Below are 20,369 nucleotides of genomic sequence, written 5' to 3' on the forward strand. Positions count from 1 at the left end.
GAAAATCACTACTTAGTTTGGATTTTCTTAAGAAGAAAAAATATTTATTCAACAAGATATTTTTTTTAGGAGAAAATCTTTGATACTCTGGTGGTGTGATGATTGACACATGAGCATTAAAACATTGTACACCTGGCATACAGGTAACTCAAATAACGCAGTCCAAATAATGGACTGGATGGATCATAAATCAAAAGTTGCATTGATTTGATTTTTTTTAACCTAGTTGGTTGATGGAGGGTTATTGGACAGTTGATATGAAAATATTCGATGGTCCAAATTCAACTAAAACATGTCCATTGGTCAGTGGTTGGACATCAACCAATCTAATTTGTGAATTAGGACTACCCACAGTGGGTCCCGCAATTTGGGTGGCTTAATTTGAACTAGTTCATGCCTCGTGCACAAGTTCTGAGTGCCTGGGTATCAACCATCACACTCGGCCAGAGTATCAAATAAGTTGCTAATTAAGAGTAAACAAAACAAGAGTAACAAGTCACCTATTCAGTCACTGATAGCAATTTTAGGGGAGCCGGTCACCTGCATATTGCCAGCCCTAATCTAAGGTCATATGATGTCCTAATATGGTGGGCCATCATATCCATGATCTATAAACCAAACATAATGGACTAGTGGGCCACCACACCCATGAAAATGGACCATCCCAAGTGACAATCTACACTTGGGATATTTTTTTAATGCTCTGATGGTAATTACAATTCTTCCATCCTCATGATTTATTTTTTTTTATGGACTTCCAACAAAGTGGCCCACCGGATCAACGGTCTGTAAGACTTTATGCCGAATTGCAAAAGGACTTTGTTGTGCATTGAGTATAAAGATCATAATGCCGCAGTCTTCCTCTACTTAAACCCTTAGAGAAGCCCGGATGGAAATTCTCGCTTCTGTTGATGTGTTCGACTGGAGATCAAGTCTTATTTTATAGTTATAGAGGATGAGTTCGAAACTCATCTCCTTATGGCTCCACACGATATTCACAGTTCCACTTGAATTTTTATTTTTTAATTTTTTTTGTGTAGTAGGAGCATCTCACCCCTTACACAAATTTAAATACTTCACAACTTAGCGGGGTCCACTGGTACACCCGATCACATTATTCAACCCTTTGGACAATCCATACTGTTGATCAATAAAACCCACCTTATAGAATTCCTACACGGTGACAAGATCATCGTGAACACCTATAGTGTAATGATGGGATAGGGAATATGAACGAGCAACCATCACTTCCAGGGTCGCGAGAACCATGCCTTCTATCCTTTTTCTGCATACTAATATGGCATGTCTGCACCACAGGATAATGCGGACCAGCTTCTTATGGATAACTAACCAGCATCAAAGACCGCTCAAAAATCCTCACAAATATTTAGATACATTCCCTTCACTCCTTAAAGTTTGTACCCTAAGGGCCCATGGTTCTGTGATCCAAACCACTGATCTGATGGGCCACAACATGGACGTCCAACCCACAAAAAACCTCCAGACTGGAAGATCCCAGCTACAAAATGTTAGGCCTTTTCTAGGTGAATGGGAATATTTTCTTTCTCAACTGTCTATTTATTGGCCCACCTATTTAACAGTTAGAGATTTTCTATCTGCTAACTTTTAAGTACATGGACAATCAACAGTGGGTCCTATCATATGAATGGTTTGGATCAATGATACATGGCCTCATTTGTATAGAAACGATACACTACAAACCTTTTCATACCAATACCTCAAAATCAATATTCTGGAAGTATCCAGATTAGGTCCATTGAACATGGGCTGCTTCTCAACGTCTATGGTGCTTGATTAGACAGATTCTTATATCAAAGTGGACTTGGAGCCATGGGCAATTGGAAGTGGGCCACACTAGATGCCATGGAGTGGGCCATTCTCCTCTCCGTAGAAATGTCAACTAATAATCCACTCCATCTGCATATCAACGTCACTGATATGACACCAAAAACCATAGATTTGTGGATTTGTCGGCTGCACGTGGTGCTGTTCAATGCAAGTTGCCACGGATGGACTGTGTCGTATCTCCACTGTAGATCTCGTGGATGGTGACATGTGCTTAATTCTAAGAATGCGTGCACATCAACATATCTGTCATATGTTAGGTACTTGAAGACTGATGATAGCACTTGTGCACACGAGATATTTGAACATATATAAATAGTCGAATGTGTGACACGTTTGACACATTTGGTATATTTATAAATAATTAAATATAAGTTATTTGTATAAATATTTCATTTTTTTATTAAAGATAAGTCACTTCAATAGCCTTTTGGCTACTGAAGCGTTCAGTGTCCAATCCACTCCAGTTTTTTAAAACATGCCTAACATTATTATAAGCAAATTTTTAAAAAGATAAAAATTCTAAACTATAAAAAGAAAGAAATATGATAAGAATAAAAATTATTAAAAATAGTTTTTTTTTTTTTTAATTGCAATTTGATCTAAAAATGTATACTTTCCCACAAGTTGATAAGCCTTGGAATCATCATTGCATAAAAATAGATAAATTATGTGTTTCGTGACAATGTCTATATCAAAAGTTATATTTCTTTTACAATCCAATCTTACCATGAACGCATCTACAACACGTGTTATACCAAAAAACAATCAGAAGAGATTGAAACACAGTTCAAGCACTACATATGTATCTGATACACGGTTTAAGGTTAGATTAGCCTGATTTTTTACATATGGCATCTAAACCGTTCATGTTCAAATAATGTCAGCTCTGATCTTATGTGCAAGTTCATTGGTTCCACATGTGAGAGACATGCACTCGTGCCAATACTGCCAACATTTCTCCTCTTGAGCAGACATACCACCAGCTCCCTTTAGGCACGAAAAAGCTGAAATGACTAGCAGAGGCGGGCAAATTAGGTGCGGCCTTACTATGGGGCCTACCTCGATGTATTTATTGTATATCCACGCTGTCCATCCATTTTTTCAGATCATTTTAAGGCATGAACCCAAAAATAAACCAGATCCAAGATCTCAGGTTGACCATACCATAAGAAACAGTGGTGATTGACCACTAATGGGGCACAAAAGTTTTGGATCAAGATGATATTTGTTTTTTCCCTTCATCCAGGTTTATGTGACATTATCAACAGGTTGGATGGCAAACAAATACTATGGTGGGTCCTATGAAGGTTTTAACTGTAGGGCATTCATAACCACTGTTTCCTATACTGTGGTCCATCTGAATTCTGGATCTTCTTCATTTCTAGTCCCATACCCTAAAATGATTTGGCAAAACCGATGAACGGCGTGGATATAGAATAAACACATCAAGGTGGCCCCCACAGTAATGGCCACACCATTTTAGGTGAGGTCACGGCCGCACCTAATCCACTCCCCTTGCATAGGATTAGGGCAACTTGTGTATGATGAGAGCGTGACTCCCACCATAGGGGGAATGAACTTAATGTGGGATCGATGTTAAAGTAAGGTGGGCCACACCATAAATAACAGTATGTAAATCATGTCTAGAAACTTTAAATTCATGTAGTGCGGGCTCACCCATATTTTGAAATAGTATGAAGTTGTTGGGATAGACGCACATGCCATGTTGCACTGATAGCATACATCGTGGATTTTCAAGCAATCTTTTTGAATAAAAATGAAGAAAATGAGAATAATATGTACGGCTAATATAATTCTTGATTTGATGTATATACTTAAAAAAATATTTATTTAGACCATTTAAAAGTATAATGTTTCATGCACATGTATCACATATGAGAAATATTCTACTATAGCATCCATGCGTTGAATGTGCTATCATTAATCTTTAAGCTTCTGGTGTGCGGCAATTAATATGTACATGCACCATAATGCTATATGTTATCAACCAGCTTAAGTTGTCTTGTTGATAAATAAAGTATGGTACAAGTATTCATGTATTGCATGACCTGCATAGCATGTGCAAGATAACATGTATCAAACATCATATCAAGTACACAACTTTGCATGCATAAGTATAGATGCATAGCTTGTTAATAAGGCATGTCAGATGAATGGATTGGATTATTTGATTTTGAGTTTGGTCCTAAGTCACATGAGTTAGTGATGATAGGGCTTGAATTAGGTGTGAGTTATCCAAGCGACTTGCGCCTTTGAATGAGTTCGAGTCAACTTGCACCCAACCCTTTAAGTTTCAATCCTCAATTCATGTCAAGGATCAACTTGTGTGCGAAATTCATAAATATCATCCAATGAGTATACTAATGTTGTCCATGAATGATATGATCATATCAGCCCGTATCGCCCGACACAATATAATGTGGGGAATGATACCATACCTAGCATATGTAGATTTTAAATCTTGATTCATGTATAAACACCATGGTGGATCCCACACATTGATAGTTGGCGGACCCATTCAAAATGGTTCCCTATGTTGTGGTCTACTTGAGTTTTTGATGAGCATGATTTTTTAATTTGACGGTGAAAATGAGACAATGCACATGATAGGTTGGGTGGATCTTATGTAATGTTTGTACGATGCCGCTCTTGTGCCCGTCGGCAAGTCCAAGTTGTGGGTGTGGAGCACACCTATAGTCTAACATGGGAGTGAGTGGGACTCTGAACTTTATCCCATTTAAACTTTTCCAACCATAATGAGCAATTTATTAATCCCATGCGTGAAGGGAAACTCTACGATCCGGCGTGTGCCGCATGTCCCAACATAGAACACGTGCAATAGATCTGAACTTTTCATCATGTGGGCCACATTGCTTAGGTCCGTTACTCTAAAAATCAGACAATTTCACACCTTAGCTACTACAGATCATCTATAACAAATTATTCCATTCATGGATTTATTTGTTCATTGTGACCCTTGAGGAAACAATGAAACAGCTTGAATCTTTAGGAAGAAGATCTAACCATTATTTCTTATCAGATCAACGGCACGGATCTTGTACACATGTTCCGCGATCGAAACATATGGCTGCATGTGTATGGGCATGGCTACATACATGTGTATCATCTGCAAACCTCCACTAACAATAATGTACACATTTGCTTCTCCATTCCACTAGCTATTTTTGTACCCAAAGAAAAATCTACTACTTTGAAACATGAAAAAACTCTCCTTTGATTGATTGGTCCACCCACAAGACAATCCATACCTTCTTTGAGTGTGGGAATCTCAAAGTCGGCAATCTCTATCCATCCTTCCTTCATTTGACTTAAAACACAAAAATAAAAAAAAAACGACATTATCAAAGTGCATGGATGTGTCATCATATGCAAAAGGGAAGTGGATTAGGTGAGACCTCGGACTCACCCAAGATGGTGCCGTCCTTACTGTGGGGCCCAACTTGATGTATATATTCTGAATCCACACCGTCCATCCGATTTTACAGATCATTTTAGGGAGCTATCCAAAAAATGAAGCAAGCCCAATTATCAGACGGACAATACCATAGGAAATAGTGGTGATTAAACATTCTACCATTAAAAACTTATTAGGGCATGTAATAATGTTTCCGTAGTGTTTACTAGCCATCCAATCTGTTGATAAGATCAAATAATCCTAGATGAAGTGGAATAACAAATATCACATTGATCCAGAACTTCTGTGGACCATGAATGGTCAATTACCACTTTTTCCGATGGTATGGTCCATCTGATTATTGGATCTTCTTCATTTTTGGTATAATTCCATAAAATGATCTAAAGAAAAGGATGGACGGCGTGGATACAGAATAAATGCATCAAGGTGGGCTCCACAGTAAGGGCCTCACTGTCTTGGATGAGTCCGGGGTCTCACCTAATCCGCGCTCATGCTAAAGGTGTGTGCTGACATGTCCTTTTCCTACTTTCATCTCTCGGGATATCTGTGGAAATTTGGGGACAGGAATGCCTACAACACCGGTTAAACTGACCAACTCTTTAAGGTCCACCATGTTTTATACACTTATCTACTCCGTTTATCAAGTGAGAAAAATAATTTTAACCGTACATAAAAAATATAAACTTGATAGGATACTCATATTCGCCACAAAATGGGTCTAATAAAATTGTTCTTAAAACTTGTAAATTCATATGGTGTGGCCCACATGATGGATGGATAAGGCGGTTTTTTGTATATTCACTTTATTATATTTTTTTTACAATTCATTAATAGGTTTGATGGAAAATTCATACCATGATGTCTTTACAAGAAAACTTACGGTTGGCATCACATCTCCATTTTTCCCAGTGTTATGCCCCACCTGAGATGTCGATCTGACTGTTTGTTTCTACCAAGGCTAAAATCTATAATTGAATCTGATGGACGGAGTAGATTTTATATATACAATATGCTAGTCCCACAAAACTTGGGTGTGTATAGTATTTCTGGCCCAAAACGGTACAATTGGATAATGACCACCTTCATGCTTTGTACACGCAACTACAAAATATTTGATACTCAGGCAGAGTATGAGATCTCATAAGCAGACATGTACAAAATGTACACGTGGCCAAAGAGTACCCATTATAAAAATTACGTTGTCTCATTATTAAAAAAATTACATTTAAGTGGTACTTGTGACCATCCATCTGGTGGCAAAAAATGGATGGTTAAAGTGAAACATAGTCATTTATGATATGAAAAATTGTCTAATAAAATTTTTTTTAAAAAATATATATTCCATATACAGTGTTTAAGACTGTTTGGACGGTTTGGATTATAATTAATATATAACATACTTGTAATAGTAGCTGGCATGTGTATAGAAGGTCATCCTCTGCCCGCGGATCACATAACTCGTTTCAAATCAGTTACAGAAAATGACGAGATCCGGTATTCTTCTCGTTCTTTTGACTCTTTGACTCGTGACTCATCCAGGTGATATTTACGAGATGATACGTATCTTACAGCACTACTGTGCGAGTTTGCTACAGCGTTAGCAAAACATACTTGGTATTTTTGACATGAGATCCAGATCATCCACTGTGGGCCTGATTGTAGATGAAATATATCACAGAAATCAATACTAATCACACATTGAAGTTGATGGCCATTGAGTGGACGGTTTAAAGGATGCTCCAAATTCAGTGGCAGATTCCAGCTGTGCCCCATCTATAATTCGATGGATGATTTGGACAGTTGGATTGAAATACATGTATGCCACATGTACCGTGGATGCGTACGCCACCACATAAGCGTTTCTTTTACTGAAAAACAAAACCAACACACGGTTCGCAAATTTTAGGTCAGGCCGTGACCTTGGGGCCACCATGATGTATGGTGTATTATATCCACGCCGTCCATCCGTTTTACATTTAATTTTAGAGAATTCTTCCAAAAAATGAAGTAGATCCAAATCGTAGATGGATCACACCATTGGAAGCAGTGGTGATTGAACGTCCACCATTTAAAACTTCTTTAGGACTACCGTAATTTTTCTCTTCCATCCAACATGTTGATAAGGTCACAAATACGTGTATGAAGTGAAAACAAAAATATCATCTTGATCTGAAAATTTTGTGGCCCACAAGAAGTTTTTAATGGTTAATCACCACTTTTTCCTGTCGTGTGGTCTGTCTGAGATTTCAATTATTTTTATTTTTCGATTCATTACTAGAATAATCCTAAAAAACGGATGAACGGAGTGGATATACAATAAATTTATTATATTGGGCCCCACGGTCACGGCTTTACAGAAGTCGGTGTGACCCGAATCCGCTCCGACAACAACAATTAGAGCAGGATGCGCGGCACACGCGCATGGGTTCTGTCCCTGTACTGCGACTGCCGAACACACCGGGTACAACACCCTATCTCCATCAGGTCCAATCTTATGTTTTTGTCAAATCCATTCCGTCCATAAAGTAAGACGCATCATAATCATATTAGAGAAAAGAAAATAACTCTATTCCAAACTTAGCTAGGCCCAATCACAAACCTGTAGTCAATACCGTCTCTATATTGTTCCATGTTGTGGTCCATGAAGTTTTTGAACGGTCAGATTTTGGCTCCATGGAGCGTTTCACATGATATAAAGACCAGATGTCATAAAAAACATAGTAGACCCCACATATGTCAAGTATTAATAATGCGGTGCATAAAAAACTGTTACTCCTGCGTTTACCAGTGGATCATGCCTCCTGTCGGAAGCAGCCAGGAAACAAAACAAAATAAAATAAAATAAAATAAACAATAATAAATAAATATTAAAGAAGAGAGAAAATTTATTTCAGCATGTTTATTCATCCAGATATCGACTAGCAACGAACCGCGTGACATATGGTGCACAATGCAGGTTGACCTATCAATTGGGTCCACTCATTTATGGGTCCTACGAAGAATTGTTTGTATTTCAAAAATCTAACATATCAAACAACCATATATGCCCACTGTTCTATGACTAAGATATTAGAATGGGTACAGTTTTTATATACATGTCATTCTTCTATTTGCTCAAATGAATTTGATGATGCATGGACATACCAAGGGCACTCTCAAAAGATGCCTTTACATTTTCAGAGTAAAATGATGGAGGGATTAAATATTATAAAATTGAAGCCTATTTGATTATAGAAGGTTTTGATTTCATAAACAACGATCTTGAAAATATACAATGTCATTAATTAAAAAACTACAAATTAGAAGTATGTTTAGACACATGCGTTGAGCCAATGTGATCCAATGATACACGACACTCTTTTAGGTAGTCCAACTTGATTATAGACAACTCAGATCATCACTCCATGCGCCCGTGCATGGTATGCACCCTTCACTCACCTTTTCTCAAATTCTCCCTCAAGTATGGACTTAGAGATGGACAACTACACACATTTTTTAGTTTTTGGAGAGGACCAAAAATCTCTATTATTTACAGACTTAGATATATTATTCTATCATAAAAACTAAGGCCTACATGCACTCTTTTTACGTACACATGTTAGCTTTCTTACAATATAAAGGTTACTTTTAAGACTGGGCTTTAAAACTTCAAGTTTTCCATGTCACTAAAGGGCCACATATGGTCATATGCACATGCATTTGAACATGTGTGTGTGTGCGCGCGTACATGTGACCTACCATGGTGGAAAAGATGCTAACTTTCGCCCACTTGATCAACGTACTAACCACCTTTTTAGAAAAGCTTGTTTTATTTTTTATTTTTAAAGAAAAAAACATGTAAGTTTGAAAACAACTCTGATAGGTTCAATACCCAAAGAAATCTTTATACACGCACGTTTTAAAAATATTTTGATCACAACATCACTTTAATTATTAAAAAAAAAACATAAATATTTAGCAAATGAAATTATTAGATTAAATCATTAATATAATAACACATCGACATTAACATACTCCCTTTCAATGTATTACAACACTAGCAACCACATCCAATATAGTTAGTAGAGAGGGTCATAAGCTAATCATGTCCATTTACACATAATGATACTATATATAATGCCTTTGTGATAAACTATTCATGTAATTTTTAATCCATTCAAATTCACGTGCGTATATATGAAAATGGTAGAAAATAAATTCAACTATTAATGACAATGTCTATAGTGAAAAAAAAGTAAAAAAAAAAAAATCTCTTAAGACCCATTTTTACCACATGCTATAAGACTTCAGAGCCATCCTTTTGCCGAGTAATCAACAATCACAAGCTTCATATTTATATACAATAAAGAGAGAAAAAACTAATACAAGAATTCAAGTGTAACTCCTCCGTTGTGTAAATCATCCCATTCAAGTGTAACTACATTCATACATTCAAGTATAACTCCCCATTATTTTAGTGTAACTCATTATTCTTTGGAATCATTTCCACCATTTTAGAAAATGGTTCCCTCTTATTATAAACTTTAATTATTTTAAATTTTTAAAAAAAATTATCTTACAAGTCACGTTTTCAACCGGAGTCTTCATAAAATTTCTTTATGGTATCAGAGAACATTTGATGTAGAGTAGGTTGCGGATAGTTTCACAGCCAAGATGAATCAGAAAAGGCCTGGTCAATGATAGAAGTGATCCAGACCGTCAAACCTTAAATCGAGCATATCTCGCAATCTAGAATGAATTATTTTACGTATTAATTTTGGGGTAGGACGAGCTACTTTAGCCACCCAACCTAGCTACGCCGAATTTACTAAATACCATCAGATCAACAGTCAAATGCCCATTTTATTTTTGTTTTTACTATTTATAGTAAGTGTTAGTTTGAGTATAACTCTTTATCTGCTGGGCTTTAGGAATTGCGCCCAACATGAAAAGTGCTTAGAATAATTAAGAGAACATCATGGTGAAGCTAAATAGGATAATATTTTAGGCCGAAAACCATGCCCACTAATAGACATTATGACCATCTATAAATATTAAGTTTACTATTTATAGCAAGTTGCAATTTTTAAGAGTTTTAGTTGTAGTTTGATTCTGAAACTTCTCCCATGGCTTAGTATTCCTATTTAAAGGGTTATAAACTTATTTATTTCATTCATCAATTAAATTATGAATTTTAAAGAATTTATTTTTTATTTTCTTTGCTTTTTCCTTCTGAATTTGAGAAGTCTCCATAAGGAATTCAGAGAAACTTTGAAGTAGTTATCCTTGAGAAAGACAGTACATTCATCCCTGCGTCAACATTTGAGTGGCGTTCATCAATGGTTTAGGGTTTAGGGTTGATAAGGATTCCCATATTTATTTCAGCTACCATTTATGGACGAAAGATGTCTTAAAGCCGAAAGATAGAGCTTCTACGGGGAAAACTTTGATACTCTAGATGTGATGTATGATACGCAGGCAATGAGAAACTGTACACGTGGCATGCAAGCAATCACAAGAAGTGGCCAAACTAATAATTCATGAACCTTTTTACTCATATGCAAGTATCATATTGATGGACATTTGTTGGACGGTTAATGAAATATGTCCGACTGTCTTATTTTGGCCAATAAGGTCTACTGATTAGAGATTAATTGGGTCCACTCAAACAAACAAAACAATCCAATTTTGAGATTGCGACTTAATTGCAGTGATCTGGAAAGCATCAAATTATCATGACTGGCATCCTCCAGGACACCTATTTTACTGAGCACATAGACAGTCAAGCTCTTTTGGGCCCACCATTTTGTAGATATTAAATCTACTCCACCAATCAGGTCCGTTTGCTAATTCTAGATCCTGGGGTTAAAAATCATCCAGGTTCATAGCTCATGTGAGCCACACCACTCCAATGCTTGAACTTGGGTTTTAGGTATAATTTTACATTGTTCCCATTGAAATGGCCCATTTGGGTTTTTAATGGGCTGATCTACGGTGAAGATAAAAGTCATCACTTATGAACAGAATAGATTTTGAATATACAGTATGATGAGTCCCAGAGAATTGTGATGTTGTATGGGCTGCATAAATAGACAATTCGGTCCTAATGACCCTTAGGAGATAACATGCAATAATTGGGATGTTAGTTATCAACAACCAACGATGATGGGTGGCCCAATGAAAATGGACCATGTGCATGGCTGATATAAGGCCCGCCATGAAAGGGTAAAAACATTACAATGTGTGGACAATGAGATACATGTGTGCACCTTTGCACACGTGTCATGGGTGTTGAATCCGAACGGTCCATAAGATGTGGAATCCCATGAAACCTTAGGGGGTGAATTTTCACCCTGATCTAAGATTCTGGTGGGCCATAGCAAAGAGAAATTCAAATCAAGGGAACAAACTATTTGCATTTTTCATGGCCCACCGAAGTTTTGGATCAAAGTAAAAAATTTGTACCAAGGGGTTTCATGAGGTTCTGCTTCGTGTGGACCGTTCAGATTTGCAAGACTCATCAGATATGATAAGTTCTCAAAAAAGTTCGTATGTTGTACGTACGAACTGGTTCACAGGTGAGTGTTTCCCCGCGCGCGCGCGCGTGTGTGTGTGTGTATAAGGGTGTACACGAATCGAGTTAGCTAGGTTAGCTTGCTCGACTCGACTCGAAAAAGTTCGATTCGACTCAGTTCGAAGCTGAGTTTGAGCCGAGTCAAGTCGGTTTTTTTGAGCTCGAAAAAATTTCGAACCAAGTTCGAGCTTGCCCGAGCTTAACTCAACTTGAATCGAACCCCAACTCGAATCAAACTCGGATCGAACTAGTTCAGTGATTCGGTTACTTTGATATTTATGTTGCTCAACAAGTGTTTGATGAAATAACTCAACGAAGTGTCGGCTAGTGGCAAAGAAGGTATGTATATGAAACAAATATCATTTTTTTCTTGATTTTGAAGTTGCCGAGAAGGTGTTTGATGAAATACTTAAACAGCAATTGCTATTTTACATATAGTGAGAAATTGAAAGTGCACAACATGTGTTTGTGAAAATGCCACAGAGGCTCGATTTTAGCTCGAACTCGGCTCGAACTGGCCCGAGCCGCTGACCAAACCAAGCCGAGCCGAGCCGAGCCGAGCCGGCCGGTCATGCTTGAAGACTGAGCTGAGCCAAGATCGAGCTGGGGTCAACTAGTGGCCGAGCCGAGTCGAGCTGAGGCCAACTAGACTCGGTATACACCCCTACACAAATGCATTATCATTAAACCAAATAAAATTGCACCACATCCCACTAATATATTATACTATAATTATAATAAATATTTAAAGCTTTTATATGTGTGGATAATACTAGAGGAGCGATGATACTGTAACGTCCCGTGTTTTCAAGACACGAGTATACGACTCGTTTCCCAAAAACCCGAGTGTTAACCTTAAAGGATGATTAAATTCGAGTATATATATATTTTTTCCCTTCATTCAGAGTAAGCAGATGAGCGTAAAATGGACAAGTAAGCATAAATGAAAAATTGCAATTACATTTAGAATATACAAGAGGTTGCCCATATTAACTTATACAAACCAATGTCAATATAACAAATACAAGAATTCACATAATCTTAATGCATGAAAAATAATAGAAGAATGTAAACATAAGCTGCAAGACCGCGCGGCTCCTGTTAGCAATACGGTCATGCATCCTTGGCACTTGTAATCTGCTCCCCATGAATCTGAACTTGAAAATCACTTAAGCCACCTGTGCTACCTGTACGGTTATATATTTGATGGATGAGTAGCCAACTCAGTATGAATTCCCCTCAAGATTTCACATCGCCGCCTTAGTTAAGCATAGTTAAAACGACAAGGCAATCAAAACAATACATGATACAGTTTTTTTATATGCGTGAATGTACATCGACCTGGGGATGCACATCCAGTCGGACTTGGGCTCATCACCCATGTAATCATCGACCTGGGAAAACTCATCCAGTTGGAACAATGGGTCGATTTTCGATGGTCTAGGAGCTAGCGAAACGATACCCCAATAATTATAGGGCACGTGCTACAGCATCCAGAATTAGCCATCTGTCATTGCCAATATGTTATGAATGCATGATTATCCAACCGTTATTAATCCAGCTACAATCAGCCAATTTAATTAACTCAATTGTCACTACAGGGGGCTTGTCACCCAGCGTAGGCCGACTGCTCAAGCATAGTGTCCCATGACCATCACTCCGGCTCATGAGATTCCCCCACCTTAGGATGCTTAATGAAACTCATCCATCAGTGGCCAATCAAATTCAATAAGTGGGGATTTCCATCACATGGTATAGGTCATCAAAGGCATACAAGGAAATCATCAAAACATGGGAGAGGTGTTAAATCGCGGCGGTAAAAGAATGCTCAAAATACTAATTGAGACAGCAAGGGTCATGTAAGATTAAACCAGGATGGTTAAAGATATCGTTTCAAGGTCACCCAAGTCGTATGACCTATGGATGGTAAATTCCACATTAATATTCCATGTCCCATATAACCTCCAATCGAGGGTCCATTCCATTCCACACTCCATCATATTACATCCTAAGTATGGGTTCACATACACAAGAGGGCTTACCCACTAATAAGTGTAGTAAATATAGGTCCATAGTGACTTACAACAATTCATGTGAAAATATACTATTATAGCATAGCAGGCTATGTTAAGCATAATAATCACAACAAGTCATGATGTGAACTATAAATTAAAATAAGAGCTATCATGTAAGTAACTATCACATGCAATTATGTTTCACAATTATCAACCGTAAATCAGATATGAATCATGTAAGAGATCGCATGCTATGAATTAACAATTTTAATTCTTAATAAAGACTACAACTTAAACAAATTTGGAGATGGAAAGCTTAAGGGGAAGAAATCATCGCCTTATACTTTGAATCGCCTACCAGTGTTATTACAGAGTGCGTGTTTCCTTAAAATCAAACCCTATCATAAATTGTAAAGTTATACAGTTAGGTCCAAGCTTACACGCTATTTAGGGTTAGGGTTTTAACCTAAGGTTTGGATCACTTAGGTTTAGGGTTTCACCCTAGAGTTCAGGCTTAGGCTAGATTTTTAGGTTTTAGTTATGGGATTTGAACCCTATTTTGTGTGGCCATTTATGATACTGCCAATGGAAGAAATTAAATGAATAAAATTAATTAAGTGAATTGGTCATTAATTTTAGGAATATTAACAATGGCTACTATTATATTAAATTATCTAATACAACCCACGATGAATAATAATATTAATAATTCCAAAACAATTATTAATATTAATAATATACTTAACATTTAGCCAATGTGATACTAATAGTCATTTTGATGAAAATAAATTGTATGTTCTCACGTTAATAATAATATTTTAAAAATGACAAGGCAAAATATTAATATTTTAATAATGTATTAACTAATATCCATATGGAAAAATTTACTAATGATTAATCATATCTAAATTTAATAATCCTAAAAATGATAATAACAATTACAATGAAAAATTAAATCTGGGAAGAATGGGGACTCACTTAGGATGGGACTCAAACTCGACCCCAGCAAAGCCTGAGCGTGGCCCAAGCATGACCTGGCCCAGCTGGACTCGGTCCCAACCGAGTTGACTCGGTTCCAGCTGAGTTGACTCGGCGAGTCAAATAATCTTCTCCTTCTCCTCTCTTCTCAGCTTCCTCTCCTTCTTCTTCCCTTTTTTTTTTTCTTTTTCTCTATCTCTTACTGGAATGTCCAGCCACACCTGGACTAGACCCAAGCCCAGCTTAACTCAGCCAGACTCTGTGGGTTCCAGCCGAGTCGACTCGGCAGCAACCAAACTCGGCTCAACTCCCTTACTTCTTCCTTCTCCTTTCTTCCTCATTTCTTCCTTTTCTTTTCTTGCTTTCTTTCTTACATTCCTTGATGAAACAACAACTCAGCCCGAGCATTGAGCCCAACTCAGACCGGGACTCGGCCCACTTTGAGTTCATGATTCGCCAGCGAGTCAGAATCACATATGGACTCGGTAAGCGTGGATCAATAACAACTCTCCCTTTGATTCCCTTCTTTCTTCTTCTTCTCTGATTCATGGCAGTCCAAACGCAGCCAGACTCGTCCTAGATACACCCCAAACTCACCAGACCCGGTCCGACTGGGCGCACGACTTGGTGCAGCTCGAGTTCGGGTCTTGCACCCGACTCCCAACAACAACTCCTTCCCTCTCTATCTATTCTTCTCTCTCTATTTCTTCCCTTCTTTTCTTCCTTCCCTCTCTGCTGGAAACACTCAGCAGTGGACACCCGACTCGCCCTGTCTTGGGATGGACTTGGCAGCTCGGTGTGGCATGACCCGCACCCCCTGTTTTCTCTCTCCCTCTGTTTTTCTCAAATGCGGCAGGCGTTTTCGAGTGCGGCCGCAGAAATAGGGGGAAGGGATGCTATCCCTCCCATTTGTAGGGATTTTAACGCCCTAAGGGCCGTTGGATGCGAATGAACAGTTGGGATTTAATCCGAGCGTCTGGTTTCTAAAATCTACTAAGGAGGACTGGTTTTGGCCGCTGGTTTTTTCCCTTGGTATTGAGGAAGTGACGCCCTCAGTTAGACGGCTGAGATTTCCATTGAATGGACGCCTGAGATCAGAGGAATCCTCCTCACTCGGATCGTGCTAGTTAGCAAAACAGAAGGCGCAGCAGTTTCCGTTTTGGGAAGTTTTGTGTTTCTGAGACCTGTTTACGGCGAGATTCGTGTGTCCACACATCAGGAAAACCTGCATGAAGGTTGGGTTTTAGTCAGGGTTGAGGGACGCATGCGATGGACGGTTCAGATCATCCATGGCGACGATCATGGTGGGCCATAGAACATCTTAAACGGGCGTTGTCCGTTTGCTGGCGGAACGAAGGAGAGAACGTCTCTCTTCCTTTTTGGACAAACAAGGGTCAGACCTGAGTTGACCGGGCTGGTACGTCTGGTGCACAACGGTTGTGCACTAGTCGTGCACACGCATCCCATTAAGCGGAGTCCACCATGATTTTTGTGATAAATCTACACCGTCCATTCTATTTATGGGTTCCCAAGAAGGGTCTCTGTTCAAATATCAGGCAGATGTGATGCCAAGGTGGGGCCCACGACTTGATTTGATTACAATTTATGGATTTCTTGCCGATCTGATGGTTAGATTAGTTCCAGTTTGGCCATCAACGGTCATAGTGTCCTAATGGGTCATTGGTATGACCGATACTCGCTATTACCCACTGATCATATTAATTTTAATTTTTATTTTAGATTTCTATTATTATTATATGTGTGTATCATAGACATGTTATTTATTAGGGTCATCCATCTCAAACTTTTGTATTATTAGATATTTAATTATAATCATTATTTTTATGTTATTTTTATACGTGCATACATAGATATTGCATCTATTTATCGTTTATTAATATTATCATTATTATCTTGTATGACTTGCTTTTAATTAGGGTCGTTAATGGGTTACATCGTGTCCTAGTGGGCCACGTGTCCAATCCCAAACACCTCTACTAATCAAGCAGTCTTATAGTCGATTTTACAATCCAATGGTCAACTTAGAAAAATTGGACATTGGATTAATCAATGAACATTGTGATTTATCTATAATTTATTTAAGGAGTCGTAATTGGTCCAGATGAATACATTGGGGACTACTGGATGCTGATGTGTAAGGTGAGTCACGCGTGACCTCATGCACATGTGATTAATTTAAATTTTTGAAGTAACACTTGAGTATACAAAAGTACGGGTCTTACAGATACTCTAATAGCGCATAACGGATGATACTTAGGCACTTTGAAATTATACACCTAGCATGCAAGTACTTTGAACTTTGGAGCAGATCAGTCGACTTTAAAGGCTAGAAATGTCATGCTTTCATCATGTATGGTACATGCATTTAATAGTTCACAATCATAGCTATCTGGCAGATATCTTGTCTTTGGAGGTGGGAATAGTCATGCTTCCAAAATGTGTACCACACACGTGTTGCGCATGTGTATGATGGTCGGCAACTCCAGCTGTTGATGGAACCAAACCAAATAATGCTCTAGTTGGACTATGGAAAGCATGGGCCTTTTTTCTCACTTCATGGGACCCATTTGCTGTTTTTGGCCTTTTAATGTTCATTTGTATGCCACAAGGGCTAAAATCTTCCGAATACTGATCTTTTTACTATGGCCGCCCACTGAATATTGAAAATGCTAAATAGACGGTTTAGATCCCATCTATATTTGCTACTCATTTATAATGATAATGAAGGAATGGAAAATGAATGCACAAAATGTGCTCCCTTGACTTGGATACCAGTTTGGATGTAGTGTAAACACAAATGCTTTGAACGATTCATTAATGAGTGTGGGGCCACCATGGAGTGCATTTTTTATTAGACCCATTTGCATGGTAAGCTGATATTGCTATTGATGATCTATGGTCACCATGGAACTATGAGCGATAGCTGCGTTTGACCGATATTGCTCGGCGGTCTCCTCCCCCTTCATTTTCATTTTTATTTTATTGATTGTCTTGACTTAATAATAATAATAATAACAATAATTTAATTATTAAAAATGAACTTGAGTCAAGTAAGTATTTATCCAAGTCTTTGAGTCTTACCCACACGGTGAATATTGAATCATGTCAGAAATTGGAGTTTTGGAACTATTATTCCACTGATTAGGTGGGGTGGGCCACATGCATGAAGAGAGAGACATGATGGCCCCCACATTGAAAGCAATGTTGTGGACTTTTAGGAAGGTTGAAAGCTGTAACCTTTTATCCCTCTTTAGTTTTCACTTATTTACCCGGGAAATTAAAAATCAAACAGCGCCCCTTAAGTAATAGTGCTCCTAGCTAGTCACATCAGGACTCTTCCACAGCTGAAGACTGTTCATCAGGTCCAATACACATTTCACTGACAAACATGCAAATATTACATCAATGACAATCTTAACTATATGATCCATAGCTTATAAAAGGGACGGCCAAGATCATTTATATATAGAATAGGTTTGGCCAACCTTTTAATCCATATGCTTGCTTGGGTCGTTTGGGTTTTCAAGCCTATTTGGTTTTTCAATTACATCATTAATGGATAATGATTACTTTTGTAAATGTACGGTGATATCATTCACATTTGACTATAATGTTGCTTTTGTCATTCATGTCATTCGAGAATAACTATCAAAATAGTAGCTTTATAATGTAAAAATGTAATAGTGATAATTTACATTATCTACTTTCATATTTAATTTATATTTAAATAAATATCTAAAATGCTAATAATAATTTATTTACATTCAATTTTATAGGAAAATGAAATTTTCTATTTAAACAAATACCTGGAAATGGTAACAACGGACTGGATCACCCTATCTATAAAATTTTGCATGTGATCGATGGATTGAACCATCTAAGTAACCCAATGCAATTAGGAGACCATGACCACACCATGGGGCATTCCTTGTGATATTGTGTAATTCATATTTTATGAACAATAACTAATGATGGATTGCCCCACTGCCCACACATTCATGTGTGGCCCACTTTGAGGAGTGGACAAATTGTTTTTGGTCCATGTAATATATAATTACAGTGGTCCTACCTTAGCTGCAACCACATATATCCAATCTCAGAAATTGTGTTAAATATCAACCGTTCAATATTCACTTTTCTTCCTTTTCTTTTCTTTTTTTAGGGGGGAAGGTGGTTCTATGCCGTTGGGCATGCACCAACCCCAGCAACCCAAACTACATAGAGATACAAAGGACAATAGCAAAAATCCTTCCAAAAAAAAAAAACGCCATCCCATCTTTAAGAAAGAGAAAGGTACCCATGCGTGGATGCTTTATCGTTGCTAGCCCTCCATGCATAGTAGACCTTGACAAATGTACATGTATTCCTCTTTCTAGAAAATATTTAATCAGGCCTTTATTACAAAAATAAATAAATTATCAGTGAAGTTATAAAAATAAAATAGTTGTATGCATGAATTTACTACGGTAAATAATTATTACCTATTTACCAGAATTTTCTATGGTAAATGGTAAAACAAACAGCCCCTTAAACTACAATCACTCAATTTTCCCATCATTTCCTTCTACCTATTTATCCAAAACATTGTCCAAAAATCTATCAATAGTCCGAAATCATTAAATTTTTTTAAAGAAAATTTACATTTCTTTCTTCCTGTTTACTTCATTTTGCAATATAGTACTCGAATATTTCATGATGATTAGTTGATGTGCCCAGATGATTTAGAGCAGGTTGCAGACAGTTTTATAGTCAAGATAGATTAGAAAAGGCCCGGTCAACGACAGAAGTGATCCTGACCGTCGAACCTTAAAACCAGTGTATCTCGCAATCTGGAATGAGTTATCCAACATAAAATATATGATTTTGGAATAGGATGAGCTACTTTAGCCACCCAACCCAGATATGCCGGGTTGCGCAAGCCAGATTTGTAAGATACCATCAGATCAACGGTCATTTACCTATTTTAATTCCATTTTTTTTTATAAATAGTAAGTTTTAGTTTGATTATAACTCTTCATCCGTTGGGCTTAGAATAATTAGGAGAATCGCGTGGTGAAGTCGAATAGAACACTTACTATTTTTGGCCAAAAACCTTGCGCACTAGTTGACATCACGACCGTCTATGAGTAGCAAGTTTTGTTTATAGTAAGTAGCGAATTCTAGGAGTTTTAGTTGTAGTTTGATTCTAAAATTTCTCTCATTACTTAGTATCCCTATTAAAGGGTTGTGAACTCGTTTATTTCATTCATCAATTAAATTACGAATTTTATAGAATTTATTTCTATTTTTTCTTATTTTTTCCTCATGGATTTAAGAAGTCCCTACAGGAGTCCAGATAAGTTAAGTGGATTCAGAGTAGTTATCCATGAGGAAGACGGTGATCGACCTCATAACGTTCATCCCTAAGTCACCAAACCAAGAGACGTGTGGAAAAAAAAAATAAAAAAAATAAATGAATGGATGGGAATCCATGCAA

This window comes from Magnolia sinica, chromosome 13 (assembly GCF_029962835.1).
Source record: "Magnolia sinica isolate HGM2019 chromosome 13, MsV1, whole genome shotgun sequence".
Lineage (NCBI taxonomy): Eukaryota > Viridiplantae > Streptophyta > Magnoliopsida > Magnoliales > Magnoliaceae > Magnolia > Magnolia sinica.